At 41.8% G+C, this 17,118-nt stretch overlaps 1 protein-coding gene across 2 annotated transcripts in view; it reads right to left on the minus strand.

The window, feature by feature from the left end:
* Positions 1-17,118, minus strand: part of LOC308394356 (neuronal membrane glycoprotein M6-b-like) — a 54,118-nt gene that overhangs the window by 11,033 nt on the left and 25,967 nt on the right. The gene's annotated exons all lie outside the window — the stretch shown is intronic.

The following is a 17,118-nucleotide window of genomic DNA, read 5'->3' on the forward strand; positions in this document are numbered from 1 at the left end:
AATTGACAAATTGGACATTTTCTTAGGGCAGGCGGAAAACGACTGAGATTTGCCTGTGCCCGTGTGCATATTTTCCAGCTTTCTGCAGCTGATTTTGCCTTTTTTCAGAAGTCAAAAGAGAGTGATGAATAATTTAAAATTATCCCTTGTGCACGAGCAGTTTCTACACAGTGATGATGATGAATTAGTAAATTTGTTTTCCATTAACCGCAGCAGTGTGTGAGGCTCCCTGCATGAGTTATGGGCTTGGGAGATACAGGTGCTGCAAACACTGTGCACCCTGCTGCCTCTGCTCCCTCTCACAATCAAGAGGATAAGGACTGATGATGAAGAGGGCAAATAAAACACTGTGTTGAGCTCGAGAGTTCGAATCTTAATAACTCCTCGAATAAACCACGAAGTTACTCAGGAAAAAAGACAAAATGAAATGTCTTGTGCGTGCCACTTTGCTGTTTCCATGACAACCCGCTCCAACCGGAAGCCTTGATGCATCATAATTTTATTTTCAGAAGTTTGTTCAATTCAGACATTCCTGTATGTGAAACCTTGGAAATGTGATTTATCACATTACGCGTGTTTCAGAACCTGCACATGAAGGTCTGCAGAGATCGGACGATCTATAGCTGACAGCCCCTGCTACTAAAGTTGATAGCGAGCATTAGAGAATAACACCCTTCGTGCTAATCGCAGCTCTTTAATGCATCTGACAGTTGATTCTATCAGAACATGAAATTCACTTCAACATCCACACAAGCCGGCGCTAAGACTCTCTGACAGCTTCTATCAACGTCAAGCTCAATCAATAGACTCTGGCAGGTGATGACACGAGGTGATAGCCTCCCACACAAAGCAATTAAACCGCACACTTGAATGCGTGCATACGCAGAAAGACACAAGACCATCTCAAGGTTGGCCGGAAGGGAAGAAAGTTTCACCAAAATGCAACAAGAGTGTCATTTTATAGTGAAAAAACCTTCTCTGCCACTACACAGTAGAGAGCATGGTAGGGTTGTAAGCTTGTGGACACTCGTTATTGATGAGCTTAAAGGAGCAGATTGGATTTCAGCCTCCCCGGGGGAAAGAATCATCAATAAAATTACTGCTGGGAGAAAATATACTCCACCATGCTGAAGCTAAATGTGGCGATTATTACCTTTTAAATTTAGTTATCACATTATATGTTCCCATTTAATTAAGTCACTTATATAATAAGCTAATTAACTTATAAATAACTTGACAAAGGAAAAACAACAATAGCACTTTGCTTCCTGAAATAGACTGGGGATTAGCTTTGACTTCCACGACCTGAATATTATAAATTGTGTTTTATTCATCCATGCAGTGGTGCAGCCAGATGGTAATGCTTATCTTTTGGATATTAATTTGTTCCAGACTTAAATTATTTAACAAGAGTGGATGATGCTAACCGATGTGACATGTGCTGGTGACTACTGGTGATCCCTTATATGCTTTCTTCACACCAAATCTTACTTGATTAATGCTTTAGTTGATAACCAAATGCCTTCAAAGCTAACATTTTAGCTTCCTCAGATTTCTTCAGGGTTTAGTTCTAAACCAAAACCAAAAGTTGACCTGCTTACACACTACACTGTGACTACTGTAAATGTTAGAATTTGAACCAGCCAGGCTTCAGTATGTTATCGTAGTTTGCTGTTGTTAGTATTGATTATTAGCAAAGATTAGCATGCTAACACGCTAAACTGCTGGGGAAAAGGTTTTCCTGCTGAACACGGGAATGTCACATTGACATGAGAATTTGTGTTTGCAGCTGATGAAGCAAACTTTCACTACCAGAAACATGATTTGTTCTATGCACAAGTATAAAAATGTGCACTTCCTGTCACTGTTACAGTTTAAAAGGAATTTTTCTTCTTGCGGAATTTAGAGTAAAAATCTCAACTGTAGAAACTAATAAAGGAAAAGCTTGCAAGCATCATTTTTAACCGTTACATATCTCTCTGTTATTGAAGGGTCTTTACCTTACAGTTTAAAGCACCTTTAGGTAACTGTTTTTATGATATATAAATAAAATGAAATTGAATTTAATTACATATCCTTACATATACGTAATGACAAAAAATGTTTAGTGTGACTTTTATTCCACCCCTTGAATAATTATAAAAAAGATTATATACATACATATATTTTCACAATTTAATAAACAGCATTACTTTACAAAGCTTACACACATTTTTAAACAACTTCTGAAATAGATTTTATGCACAGACGTCACACAGTTTTTTGTTTTTCTCTGATCTAAAAAGAAATGTTCACTCTGGTCAATGCCCATGTCCCTCTTTAAAAGCTCAGAGTCTACATCTGCGTGAACATAACTGAACCATAAGTCTAAGATGCAACTGCTCCCCTCCAAAGAGTGTTGCTGTTGATGAAGACTCTACGTTGCATAACGCAGCGGAGCCTCGTTGCGTAATAGATCCAAATCCTATTAATGTTAATGAAGAAAACGGGCTGATGGAGAAGTTCAGCTGATAAGGCTGGATGGCTCTAAACTCCTGAGCCCAGAAGCAGGCCAGGCCTCAGGGGGCCTGCAATGGAGTCGGTGGTCGATACAATGACAACCAGGAGGTTTAAAAGCTGCTCTCGGCTGACACTTCATCCTGCTATAAAACGTCTGTGTCAACAGGCAATTTAGTGTGCAAGTCTTCTGACCTTTCTTTCTTTTTCTTTAATTTGGAAAAGAGAATAAAACCAAAAGAGACGTGATAACCCTGCTTTTTCAAATGCAAATCAAGAACTTCCGGGAGATATTATCGTCCAGGTCTATTCATGGATGTGACCGAGGTGACTTTGTTCATTTAAGGCAAATCCTGAGATAGCGTGATTGGATTTTAAGGCTTATATTCTGCTGTTAACTCTGTATTTTCCTTGGCTCCATGCAGCGTCATGGATGAATTCATAGGTTTCTTTAAACACTGGTCAGGCCGCTTCTTCTGGTCTGCCTCTGGCTATGACTGTTTGTCAACCTCAGTTTAAAACTGCGCTAATGGGAAACAGACAGGCCAGAGTGGTCAGCTCAAGCCAGCCCTAATGGAAATCAATGGGCTATTCATTAGAGTAGAATTTAGGTGAAACACCGAGGCTGGCCCATCTCTCTTGGTTTATAGCTCGCTGCATCTATCTCTGCCTTCTTCTCTGCTCTTCGACTGAAATATGACTGCACGCCCATGCAGCACTTACAGTGAGCCAGCTGGAGTTAATCGCTGAGACAATATGTTACGCTCCCGCTACGATGCTGCATCATATATCACCTCAACAATCTCACACCAAGGACGACGCATCAGTTTGTGGGGACGTTTCACAGGCTGTCTGTGAAGGTGCCCCACCAATAAGTCAGAACAAAAGACTTTCTGCTAATATTGTCAAACAACAGAGCAGCAAATAATATGACAGTCAAAGCTGCCACTGAGGATTAACATCCCCCTACTGTTAAAAAGCTTGTTTTCCTTCCAAGTGAGCTGCTTCGGCCTACAGTGCAAAACTATACATTTGTGGCTGCTGGTAAGAGTTAAGAGAAAGGATGATAACAGACGCCTGCTCTTTTTGCTTTCTGCACAGAGCGAAGGCTAAAGACACAGGGATAGAATAAAAGAGTTGAAGGCAGCATAAAGTCAGGAGTTTCAGAAAAAAAAGGAAAAGGGTGAATGGAGATGAAGAGCGGCAACAAGATGGATAAAAGCAAGCAGAGGAACAAAGGGATGAGTAAGAAAAAGGAAAGAGAGAAGGAGGTGAAGAAAGGGAACGCGAGAGAGAAACAACAGAGAGAAGAATGAGAAAGAGTAAGTGAAAAGCAGTTCTTGGCCCCAGGGCCGCAAATGGCAGTTGCCATAGCAACGTGTTACCCGCGACCCAGTTCAGCGGTAGCGTAGTCCTTAGCAGCCGCTGCGCTCTTCTCACACGTACACTCAGAGTGATGTAGCCTGAATCAAAACCCAGAGATCGGTGCTTAATGGAAGTCAAAACAAAAATAACAACCAGCTGCAGGACGTTAAAGCAACTGAAGCTATAACACAGGAAATACGGAGGGAAGGCAATCTGGTTTACTCTAAAGTCGCTTTTTGGGAACTGGGTCAAACAGAAATTGCAAGTAAGAATAGTATACTGTTAGTACATGCCACAAAAAGCCACATAGACTGCTGATGTGGAAGTATCGTGCCCCACTCACACATGTTATAACTTGTAACTATTATAACTACTGACCATGATAAGCTTTCATGGTCTGAAGTTACACCTTTCATTAAGTGATGCAGGAAATTCAGCTAACAGATGCTTCACCAGGAACTAGTTAAAGCTTAGTTTTCTGAAGTGGACGTACGTGAGATGCTCGTCTATATTCATGTGTATTAATGACAGTGAGTGAAAGCTGGCAAGCCCCCAGTTTAGAAAAGCACGAGCTGCAGCAGTAGATGTGCAGCCTTAAAGAGTATTTTAAGATTTTGAACATTTTCACAGTTTTGCAGTCTCTTATGAAGGGAAACTGAAGCCATTATGTTCTCCAAAGATGTCTCTGACCAAAACAGCGCCTTTTCTCCAACAAATCATGGGAGTTGACAGTCAGCTGCTACATCTGTTTGTGTTACAGCGGGACATTAATGTGGATTCATTCGAACTATTTCACTATTTCAGCACATCCTTAAATCGGATACTTGTGAGGTAAAAGTGCCTCTATCATCACGAAAAGCTTGAAAGCTGGTGATGTAAAAACTTCCACTACCCACCATTTGCCTACTGTCAGTGTAAAGCAATGCAAATATTTTAAAAGTGGCATACAGTCCAAAGTGGGGCACACCTACCACCATCAACTGCAGCTAACACAGCAATCAACAGGAGGTTTCTGGTGCAGCACCAACAATAACCAGCAAAGAGTTGCCAACTGGTAATACACCAAGAGTACACGTTTTCCCCAAGGAACCACAGGTTATGAGGGTTTCACCAGCTGGTCGCTAGGCCCGTGTGGCTGAGGCCTTAAATATTTAACAACAGTGGCATTTCTTCATCCTCATTTCAGGTTTTCTGAACAGTTAGCCTTGTTTTAGAACCAAAGCCTTATTTTTTTCATCAAATTCAAACCCAAGTCTTATTGGACAAGAGAGCCTTTGAGGCTCTTTGACTGGATAAATGAGGCCTGGCACGCAATGGATGTGGTTGGAGACAGAAGCTGTCACAGATTGCTGACATCTTTTGTGATTACGCTCCGCTTCCTGTCAATCACCTGACACCCACGACACAAAATGAAGAGCGTTTGCTATGAAATAATCCCTCGAATACACTTCGCATTATAAACTTTGTCACATTTTGTAGCATTTGGTTTTAATAACAGACATCTAAGTAGGTATGAAGGGAAAAATAACTGAGGTCAATATATCATTGTTTTCTCAGTCGGTAGCAGGATCTGCTAATGTCTAGTTAATATTGCCTTGATTTATGCACTATATTTCTCTGGCTACATCGATTTCTGTGCTTCTATAAATCAGATTTAAATATAAACTGAGAGTAAAGGTGTCCCACTGTCCTGATAGTTAATGATTTGCCATAAACCTAGTGGCACAGCATGATTATCGCCAACTGTGAGTGCGCACAGTGCATCTGCCAGGAATAACAGCGTTATTAAAGCTTTGTGAATATTTCAGCGGCCGATCTGGCCACTGCCTGAGGCTCCATTCAAATTTAGAAGTGTTGTATTCATTATGGGGCAATTTCCTCACAGTGCATTATGGGTAGTTTCCCACAAGAGAGAAGAGAGTGGGAAAGGTGTGGGAAAGTGAAGGAAGAAAAAAGAGATGGGAGGGGGGGATGGATGACTGCGCCTCCTCTGGTGGAAATAAAAAAAAAGCCCCATCTGCTCAATGGCTGCAGACTCCCGGCACAGCCACGCACAAACTACAGCTTGGGAGATTTCCATTGTTCCACTTTGTGGAGAGGGATAAAATGTTCTTCAGAGCTTCTTCAAAACTGCAAAAGAGAACATCAAAAGCGCAGCATTACGAAGTTCAATTTGCTTTTTCTCAGTATTTTCTTTAACCAGTTTTTTCCACCAACATTATTCACTAAATCTGGGAACACGGCTACATCACCGCAACAAAAAAGAAACATGAACAGTTGGATAATCAGCCTGGTTGTAAGGAAGCCAACAGCTAGGCCAGATTATGCACATTGGCACAAAGTTGCAAACGCTGATTGGTTGCAACCATTGTGATGTGCCAGTAATGTTCTGGGTAAACATTTTAATAATTCTGACTATACAATGTTAGAAAAAAATTACCGTGAGAAATTCCTGGAGCCCAGACAGTTTTCTACAAAGGATCTGTCTACACAACAGCAGCAATGTCAGTCCTTTCAGTGTCTACCTGTGATTGAATCAAGCACAGTGCTCGGTGTAGGCCATATGCATTTTGTCTGAAGCCATTTAAGTGGTTATGCAGATAAAAATGTTAAAAAGCAGAATTTAGGGTATATTTCTTGCACTTTTAGCAACTGGACTGATCAAAAAGACAGCAGATGATAAGCTGTCGTGGTCCTGAATCTAAAGATAATCAGTATACTGTGGCGTAGATGCAAATAGAAGCCAAAACAATTACTCACTGCAATTAATTTTAATCAAATTTGACTAATATACTATAAACAGGACTATCTGCATTCTCTCATCTCTGTAATAAAAAAATAATTATCTCACGGATTATCTGGCAGGTTATTAGCACATGCACAGTTGCTGTATCTGCATGATTCGTCAGATGCGTCTTCTGCAGACCGTTCTGTGCAAAGAAACAACACGAGAATACTCATTTTGTTTTATTTTCTTTCGATTTTCTCCTCATTTTGCCTCCATCTGTCAAACGACACTTTGAAGTTGTTTTCGGTCGCTTTTCAGAACAATAAGAAACAAAGCAGCACATAATGGTTTGCCCGCAAAAAGCCTGTAATTCACTCAAAAAGTTTCACTTATTGCTCAAAAGAAAACATTTGTTTCCGTGAACAAATCAGTGTCAGAACCTTGACAAATGTACCATCCTGTCAGTGCAACAGAGTTTAAGTGTGTGGTGGTTAGAGCCACTGCCAAAGCAAACAGGTCCTGGTTTCAACCCCAGGCTGGGCTTTCCGTGTTGAGGTTGCATGTTCTCTCTGTGCTTTTGTGGGCACAAATCCTCTAGCTTCCTCCCACAGTCCAAAAACATGTGTGGGTCAAGTGGTGTTTCTAAATTGGGTGAGCATAAATGTCTGTCAGACTGGCAACCCGTCTTTCCACCCCTTGACAGCTGGGGTGGACTCCAGCTCCCCTGCAGCTCTGAACTGGAAAATGGATGGATAGGGCTTTTCTGATGAGGGGTTTCGTCTTAAATTAGCAAGAAGTTACATATCACCTGTGTGTGGTAGAGCAACTATTAGACATCTTTCATTTTTGTTTTTTTCTTTTCAGCATCCCGATGACTTGGTCACATCAGGTCATGTTTGCAGAAAAACAAAATATGCAACTGGCTTAATCATTGTGCGTTAATGGACTTACCCAGAAGATGTCTGAGTACGTTCAACTGAGAAGGACATGAACTTTCATATGTGGAAAGTGTGGACTCCTCACAAGCATTTGCATTTAGTTCAAAGGAATGATAAGTTCCTGATGTTGGAGATAGTTTCTGATCTTTTGATTTCTGTTCTGAGGAATATACCAGCTTGTAGCTGATTAAAAGGACATGCTGGGTTTTTTTTTTGCTGTTTTATTTCCCACGGTACATAACTGACCCAAATCTTGTGTTTGTGAGAAACCCTTGGCTGATTTTGCAGAATTACGAAGGGCCACAGGGTCAGCATCTGCCCTGGCGTAACTGAGCTTGATGGAACGTGCGACGCTCAAATCCCGTTCTCGGCACTCCGCTGCGTGATCAATACTTTTTTATCCTGCTGATCTGTGCCGTGTTCATTCCCCTGCAAAGCTCTCTCTCTCTTTCAGCAGTCAATCTGAGCTAAACGCTGCCAGCTGGGAGAGAGAGGGAGAAGCAAGTCCCAAGACACACATAGCAAACACACTTACCCATGTTAAAATAAATTCTACAGAAATGCCTGCACATGAGAGCGGATGCTCACACAGATGTAGAGCAAAACACACAAACTGTCAAAATCAGCTTGTTGCCAGTTTGCATCCAAACCACCACGGTTGACACTGACGCTTCCAAAAAGGGGACACGCCAAGAACAAAAATAATGAGCAGCATGAAGTTTAGGACCCCTGATTTATCTTCAGGCAGTCACGTCATTTGGAGCGTTTCATCGCACAATATGATGAAAGAACACTGTATTCCTCTGGGGCTATTTGGCATAATGAGGCGAGTGCAATTAACATGCACAGCACTAAAGGAGTTCATTTAAAAGCACCTGCCTTAAGCGTGCAGTGACACGATTTAAAGCCTGATGGCAGATAGTTCACTGACCTCATACCCTGTGTGAAAACTACTTAAACCGCTCTCCATTGTCTCCTATCGTCTCGTATGCAGAGGCAGGGTCACCTGTCCTGAGCCACCGTCTGCTGGCTCAGTGGAGCGCAGTCAAAGCTATTACTTTGAGTCTTGTTCCACCAAAATGTAAAATGGCCCCTCTGGCCAGAAGTGCGGTGCCATTGGAGTGAATGGCTCAGCGGTTACGCAACCAACTTGGCTAATGTCACTTTCCCTGAGACGTCAAAGAAGTCAGTGGCCCTCCCCTGGCCCATTCGCCTCTCCTCCAACTCGATGTGATCATGGAGATTCACTTTCAGCCGCCTCAGGGACTCTGCACGTTAAGTCTGTGTGTGTGGCACAAAGGCACCACTGAGCATGAACTTTAAAACATGAGCTACAAGTCTCATTTAGTATAACACAAAAGCACGTTCTGCGGTGGCTGACTTCACATAGTTACATCTCTTATACATATAAAAAGAAAAGGCTACGAGATGAATCGTACATAAAAAAGCAGGACTGAGACTCTTGCCTGAAATCGAGCCACAGAATGACCTACACGTAACTCCGGCGAGTCACTTGTTGATGTCAGCTGTGGCTAATGATCACAAACGCTAATCGGCGTCAGGAATTTTATTAGGTATGGATGAGAGAAGCAGATTGGACATCAGTGGGTGATGGACGGGGGCCAGAGGAGGTTGGCATCACTCAGGAACAAGACATGCTGCGCCAACCTGCCACTTGCTGCTAGTCATACACTCACTGCAGTCTGGGATTCAAACATAGATGCAGTGTTGGAGGGTGATGTGTTCAGATTACAGTTTTTTTGCACTAGCAGGGGTATGTGTTTCCAAATTCTAGCAATCTGTTGCTTCTTGCTAGGGCAACACAGTTATAGACATCAGCAGTTTGGGTGTAATTTTGTTTTTAATTTAGTCCTCAGAATGTTAGAATTAGCGGATAATGTTGGTTAATGTTGGCATGATTGTGAGGCTAATGCGAGCTAAGAGGTCCGTCTTCCACAGTAGGAAGTAGCTAGCTGTCTTAGAAAGGCCTGCACCTTCACTAATATTTACACACCACTTTGCATTCATTCATTCATTATAATTAATCTGTGGTTCTCTTTCACAGTCTGTCTTTTGACCCCTCATCTCAGACCAATTGTACCAGCTGGCTGCCACTCACTGCTTCAAGTGTTTGCTCATAGAGGGTCGTGTGATTGTTGGGGTTTTCTATCTATTATTGTAGGATCTTTACTTTAAAATATAAAGCGCCTTGAAGCAACTGTTGTTCTGATTTGGTGCTGGTTAACTAAAATTGAACTGAACTGGTGTTTGTGGAAGAACTGGCCCTAGTAGGACCTCATCCAGGGAAGTTCTGGGGGATAACAAGGTATTTAATGCGAGGTAGGTAGCGTACTTTAGAGTAAGAAGAAAAGCTAAGAATGGTAGGATGTATACTGTCAAACATCACCATGAAAAACATAATATTCAAGATGCAGTCGGAACAACAAAACCAGTGCAACCATGATGATGATGATAATGAATTTTAGGGTTTTCCGTACAGGTTTTTGGGGCAAGAAATTTAACTGTGACTCCCAAGATCCATTTTAGGAAGCAAACATGGCATTTACTTAAAAGACCAGTTTACAGAATAGTTGCAGACAAACTGTCTGATGACCAATTTTATGACACACATGGGAGGACGGCTCCATGCTTGTTTATGCCAAATTCTGATCCTACCATCTGAATGCTGCAGCAAAATTTGAAAGTCATCAGACCAGCCAACATTTTTCCAAACATCTGTTTTTAGGAGTGACACCCAGCATGCTCTTCTGCATGCCTTGGTTGTAACAAGTGGCTATTTGAGTTACCTGTTGCCTTCCAATCAGCTTGAAGCAGTCTGGCCATTGCCCTCTGACCTCTGGCATCAACAAGACATTTTCATCCAGACACCTGCTGCTCACTGGATATTCTCTCTTTTTCTGGCCATAAACCCCAGAGAGGTTTTGTGGGAAAATCTCACCAGATCAGCAGTTTCTGAAATACTCAGACCAGCCTGTCTGGCACCAACCACGCTCAAAGCCACATAAATCACCTTCCCCCAAGTGCTAACTTCATAGTCATGTTAACTGTTTCTGAATGCATTAACTTGCTGTCATATGATTAGCTGAATGAAATTATGGCACATTCTCAAGTTTAGTTTAGTCATTTTGGGCAAATTTACATGCTGATGTAGAAAAATCTCCTAAATCACCTGATGTCCATATTTTAATAATTAAAAAGACTGGACCTGCCACTGTAAGTCACACAATAAAAACTAAGCTGAAATGAGTTAACCCACTCCAGAAACCAAGTGAAATTAAACTAACAATATCAAAACTCTGTTGACATGTTGTAAAACACCATGCTTTCTTTTTAAAACTCCTTTGTGACGCAGCGAATACAAAGATTCCTTTTAAGGTGAGAAACAAAAGGCTCTTTTAAAGGGAGTTTCCTCAGTGCAGCGCGCTTTCATGCAGACAATAAATAGCAAGGCACTCTAACACGACATAGTCCTTGTTTTGTGTGTACACACAGAGATCAGAGCCAAATAAAAAAAATGTGACCACAGTGCAGGGACCGAGAGTAAGAGCACAATGGTGCACCACACGGTCTCGCCCACATGTGTGTCCAAAAATAGAGCTTTTCCTTTAGTGCAAGCGAAGCACTGACACAGACATTCCCCTCAACCACTCCTGGTCATTGACACGTAAACAAATACAAGCGCACACACAGACACACACACACATATCCAGATGGAGGCTGACAGCATGCTTTGGGCAAATGGCTTCAAATGAGGAACACATGAGCCTCTCTCTGTGTGACGGCTTTCACATGCTCCCACAACCTCACACACCTCCGGGGCGGGAGGAGGATAGGCGAAGGGTGTGTGCGCATTAGTGTAAATGTGGGAATGAGAGAGAGGGAAAAGGACAAGACAAAGAGGAGAAGAGAGGAGACAGAAGAAGCAGAGGAGAGAAGCAGAAAAAAAATTAATGACAAATTAATCGGTGGGAACAGTGAAGATGCCAGAGCACGTGGGGTCAGATTTGTCAGAGGGATTTTTAAAGCATGTAAAGACAGAATCACAAGTGTAGTTTGTGTTTTGCACAGAAAAAAAAAGATTTTCCTTTAGTTTTGCTGATTCCTTGCATGCAACATTGACCTGATAGCACAGCAAATCACCAGCTACATAAAAATGCATGTAAAATCATCCATTTATGGATATTTTGAAGCCTCAACTTTGGCATCTTTGACTATCTTGAGAGGATCTGACTGAGAAACGAAGCACACAGGACGCTTCTGTGACAGAGAATCACACGGTAGCCCGATCTGAAAGCAAATGCTGCGATATTGTCTATTTGACTAAAATGGGACCATATTTTCATGTGTCGCCAAATACAGAGTTTAAACTGGTGATAGAGACCATAACCCCATAAGGAACATTCCTGCTGTGACATTAAATCAAGTGGGAAAAAGAGTCATCTTCCCATGCACTTCTATTCTTTTTGCAACCAGAGGAGTCGCCCCCTGCTGGCCATTAGAAAGAATTAAGGTTTAAGGCACTAGCAAATAAGATTTCACTTTTTAAAAGACAAACTATACTTCTTAAGTTTTTCTTATTTGTCTTTGATGCTTATCTATATAAATAAATAAAGCCTTGAATCACTATTAATGTAACTTGTCCTTGTTTTAACCCTGTAAAGCCTGAACTATGAAATAAACTTGCGCATTTACTGAACTTTCTGACAAATTTAAAATAAAAGACATTAACTGCCAACTTGCATGTACAAGTTTGAATTAGTATAATTTTTGCTACTTCAGTGGCTCTAAATGTGTCTGGTTATAAAAAAATAAAGTCATACTGATGATGTAGAGGTCTCAAAAATTCATATTAAATATGATGCAGTTGGTGTTACAGGTTCATATAATATTTTTGGCATTGATGAACAAACAGATTAAAAGTTCACAAGGACATAACTACATATAGTTGATGTGTGGGAGCTTTTTTCTTTTTTGTCTGCCATAAAAAGCAAGTGAAGGGAGTAAAAGCCTTAGTGAGAGGAGGCTGTTTGTAACAAAGTCGAGTAGGAGACCGATTCCAGCTCAGGCGAGTCTGTGCATTCGAGTAGACGTGGGTGTGTGAGAGAAAGAGCGAGGTTTGCATTTGGCCGGACTGTTAGGTGTCAGCTCCCAGTTTAATGGTGACTGAAACACTGTGTCAAAGCACCGATAAAGGAAGCAGCACCTGTAAGCATGGCTTACACCAACACGTCTCAAAAAATATTCATATCAATGTAACTTTGGTATATCGTGACCTGAACTTTATCTAATTTCTACTTTGCAAGAGAGAAAAATATTGGGATGCTCCACAAAGCCGCTGAAGATAAATGCGTGTAGGCCGAGTGATGAATTTACCAGTTTCCTGCCCTGAAGACAAATATAAGCGCTGAATAATGAGTGGCTTTCTGGTAAATCTTACTCCTTCACAAGTGTGGAGAGGAAGCTTCTTAAGATTTATGTGTATGTGTGGGTGTGTGTGTGTGTGTGTGGCAGCAGAGCTTTGATTTGGTCTGTAAAGTGGATTACAAGCCAGAAAAAGACTGAACACAGGCGGCATGCTCCTTCAAAAAAGGAGCAAAAATCTCCATTGGACGTATATTTACTTGGCAAATAAATCCTCTGTTGGTGCTTTACATCCACACACAAATAAAAAATGAGAGGTCAAGAGAGGAGCCCAAACTTTTTAATATGACATTAAAGAATAGCTTGATCGAGATGTAGTAAAGACAGCTGGGGAGAGAAACTACCCCGATATTCACGAGAAGCACAAACCAAATGTCAGCAGGGAGAACAGCCCCGCCCGTCTCCTCACCGCCGCCTCACCTGATTGAGGATCATCAAACAGAGGTTGGCCTTTAAATTCAAGGTGTCAGCCTGGGCTCAGCTGGACTGTAGCACTGAAGCTTTTTTTCTCCAGTGACCCCTGTCTGCCCCCCCCAAATATATACACGTATAAGGCCAGGATGTCATCACACCTCACAGTGGTTATTTTCCTCTTTGTGCAACCTTGCTGTCACTTTATGAATAAAACTGAAGCACATTTTCAGATTGTTACTTTTGTGATGTAAAAATGTGTTAAAAATGAGCAAATTGGCATTACTGGCACTGCCTTTACTTGGTGCCGGATCCATACAAAAAATTTGCAGTATCACACAGTCTCTGATTGGATGCCCGGTCGATGGTCTTAGAAACCAGTTCTTACTGCATCCTGGATGAGCTTAGTGCAGCAAAGCAGCTCTCTACCTGCAGCAGGGCCTGCTTAGACTGACTTTTCAGCTCAAAGAAGACTCCTAGAGCAGAAAGAAAACTAGTTATGGTTGCTCTGGAGTCTGTCGACCATGGGGCGAGAGATTCTCTAGGAAACATGTGACAGGAAGGGCCAGGACTGGTTGTTTAGCGGAAACAGAACTTTCAAAATAAGAGTGAAAGGATTGAAGTGAATTGATTTGATTTAAAATAAATTTTATTTTTTCCTAAAATGAGCTGTCAAATCTGGAGAGATTCTCGCTGGCCTGGATTCTAGGCAAGAAAAGGAGCGTTTTGAAATTCACAAAGACATGCAGACCCTTCAGTCTGCTTTAGCGCGAGAGTCTTGTAAGATTCAGAATTTTTAAATGCAGATGCGGGTAAGACAGCAGAAAGCAAAAAAAATAAAAAACAAAGCCTGATTAAGAGGAACTCGCTTTGTGCTTCAGAAGCTGCAGCAGCAGCTCTGCCCTTCCATGCAGAAAATTCGACTAAACCTGTATCCTTCCAGACAATGATGTAATCTCTTACGGTTCTGATCTGAACATCATAACCAAAGACGGCGAGCCGGCACTGGGTTATGTAAGAGCAGGCCTGCACGCACACACAAGCAGGAGAGGGAAGGACGGTGTGTGTGTGTGTGTGTGTGTGTGTGTGTGTGTGTGTGTGTGTGTGTGTGTGTGTGTGTGTGTGTGTGTGTGTGTGTGAACAGGCCAAGCATTTACAACAAAGGGCAGGACAGAAGCAGCAAGTTGAAATGCGCTCAGGGGCACTTTCAAGCGCTTAAAGCCGCTTCAGGGAGTCACATTAAAGGTAAAAAAATGTTTTTAAAAAAGAGATGCTTGCTTTCGCTAATCAAACTGTCTCAGCCTAATGAAATCTGATATAATTGCACCTCAGAGAGCACAGATGATGTCTTGTTATCTGAGCTCAGAGCACCTCAACGCACAAACGCACACGCACAGATTAGAGATTATAGGAAGCAATCAAGCAAAAGGATCAATCCGAACCCACCCAAACACCACCCGCCACCCACCCCCTGATTATAAACCACGTCTGTGTTCTGTGTTCATTTTCCAGTTTGTAATTACTCTCAGCGAAATGTCACACAGAGACCCTGCAGACAGACACAATGAAGGTTCAATTAAGAACAAGACTCTGTTTGCCATGATTGGCTAATGGAGCTGAAGCTAAGGGAACATGTAGCTAATGGAAGCAAGTAATGTGAAGAGAAATAATCCAAAGTATGTGCTAAAATATCATACTTATGACTCAGTTCACTTATAATATTCTAAGAATAACCAAAGCTAGACACACCATGAAAGCCAGCTGCTTCACTGCTTCCTGTCTTCATGCTAAACGCTAACTGACAGACTTGACTTTGGCAAGAAAGTTAAAAAAATTATATCTAACTACACATCCTCTTAAGTACAGAACTTTTGAGCATGAAACTCAAAATATTTACATTATGGACAGATTTTTAAATTGTAATGTTTTCACTTTTTCTCTGTTTGTCGCAGAAATGATCCTAAAGACATACATACTGTATATAAAAGATGGACTTTGGTTAGCATAGTTTTGGAACGGATGAGAAATGGGTGGGTTTAACTCAGGCTCAGAAGGATGCTGTGTGCTCATTCAATAGTAACTTGTCAGTCACAATGTAGAACCCACTCAAACATATCCTTCTTGGTCATCTCTTTGGACAGAAATAAGGGGCTAATTTAAAAAATGAGCATTGTGCTGTATTCAATAAAACTTTAAATTAGTGCTTGAGCCCATAAACTCATGAGAAAAAAATTTCCTGAGGTCACAGATCAAGGCAACAAACGGCAGTTTCCCTTTTGCCTTTTATACAATTGGAATTCCATCAGAGCTGCCCTCTGCTGGCCGTTAGAGAGAATGCAGGTTTAAGACACTTCGTAAATCTGTCTTTTATGTACAGGTGGAAACGCCTGCTATAATAAGAACTATCACAAAGATGCTGTTCAAGCTATTTGGCGGGAGGTGGCTGTCTCCATTGGGGTGGAGGCCCCCATTGCTTTTGCGGTGTATTCTATTAGGTAGCACTTAGCATTCATTTAGATTTTCACGAAATGTGTCCATGACATTGAGTGGATGTTACAATGAAAAAAGTGTAAGCCTCTACAAAGAGAAGAAACTCTACTTTCTGTTGCTCTTGCTACAATTTCCTGTTACCCACGGTGCCACAATGGATGTAACCGCAATCAGCTGACATAAGCAGTTCTTTAATCAGTCGTTTAAAACTAAACACGAAGAATCCGCTGCAGAAATAGGAACTCAAGCATCACAATTTAAGCACAAATCCTGCCTTGAGCCTCCGACTGTGACACCAAGCATCTGGGATTGTTTAAGTGTTTACTCCAAACTTCGTACATGTGCTTCCTGATTCAGAAATGCTGGCACACACGGACACAAGCGCCTTACACGACAGCGCTCGCCTTGTTGCCCCAACTTTAAGTCTTCAGCTTCTTAAGGGATGCTACAAGCTTATGGTCACATTCCAGATGTCAAAGGCACACACAAATGATTACACCAACAAATAGGCCATCCTCCAATCTGGTCTATTTTGGGCCACTGGTGTAGGTGGACTTGGTTGCGCAACATCACACCTGGAGCACAGCAGCGAGGCTGCAGAACTGGGAGAAAGCAGTTGTGTTATAATGTCGCTAATTCAGAAAATAGTCATTAATGAATTCAAGGGATCTATCGATAGCTATAAATATGGCTCTCTATCTTTAGAGGCCTTTAAAGAGGCTTCGCCCATTCTCTCAGCTGAAGTCACACAAAAGGCTCTCATTGGACATGGGCGTGCGCGTGACAGGATGCCTTGGGAGAAGATGATGTAATATCTTTTTGAAACATTACTGTTGAGGGACACCCCACGCTTTTGAACTTTACGTCACCGACAAACGGTGACCCAGCAATATCACCGAGACAGGACCAAGGAATAAAATAGAGTTCCAGCAAAACCACATAAACTTACTGACAGAGAATGTGCTTCTAGTTTGATTTCCAACTAGGAATAAAGATTTCCTTCCAAACTTACCGAATCCAATCTAATACTAAAAGTACAAATGTAAATATTTGCTTCCAATCTAGTCATTTTTAGCCGGTTTTCAAGCATAAACACTTCATTTTAAGATGGGTTCACACACAACTGTGAATGCAATCTGCAGAAGACACTGCATGGCGCTGTGAGGTGAGTGTCTGTGCAAAGCCCTCCGGGCGTATGCACTCTGACTTGGTGTCACCTATCCTCCTCTCTAAGGAGGCCTAAGGGCA

Source organism: Rhamphochromis sp. 'chilingali' (assembly GCF_963969265.1).
Source record: "Rhamphochromis sp. 'chilingali' genome assembly, chromosome: 3".
Classification (NCBI taxonomy): domain Eukaryota; kingdom Metazoa; phylum Chordata; class Actinopteri; order Cichliformes; family Cichlidae; genus Rhamphochromis; species Rhamphochromis sp. 'chilingali'.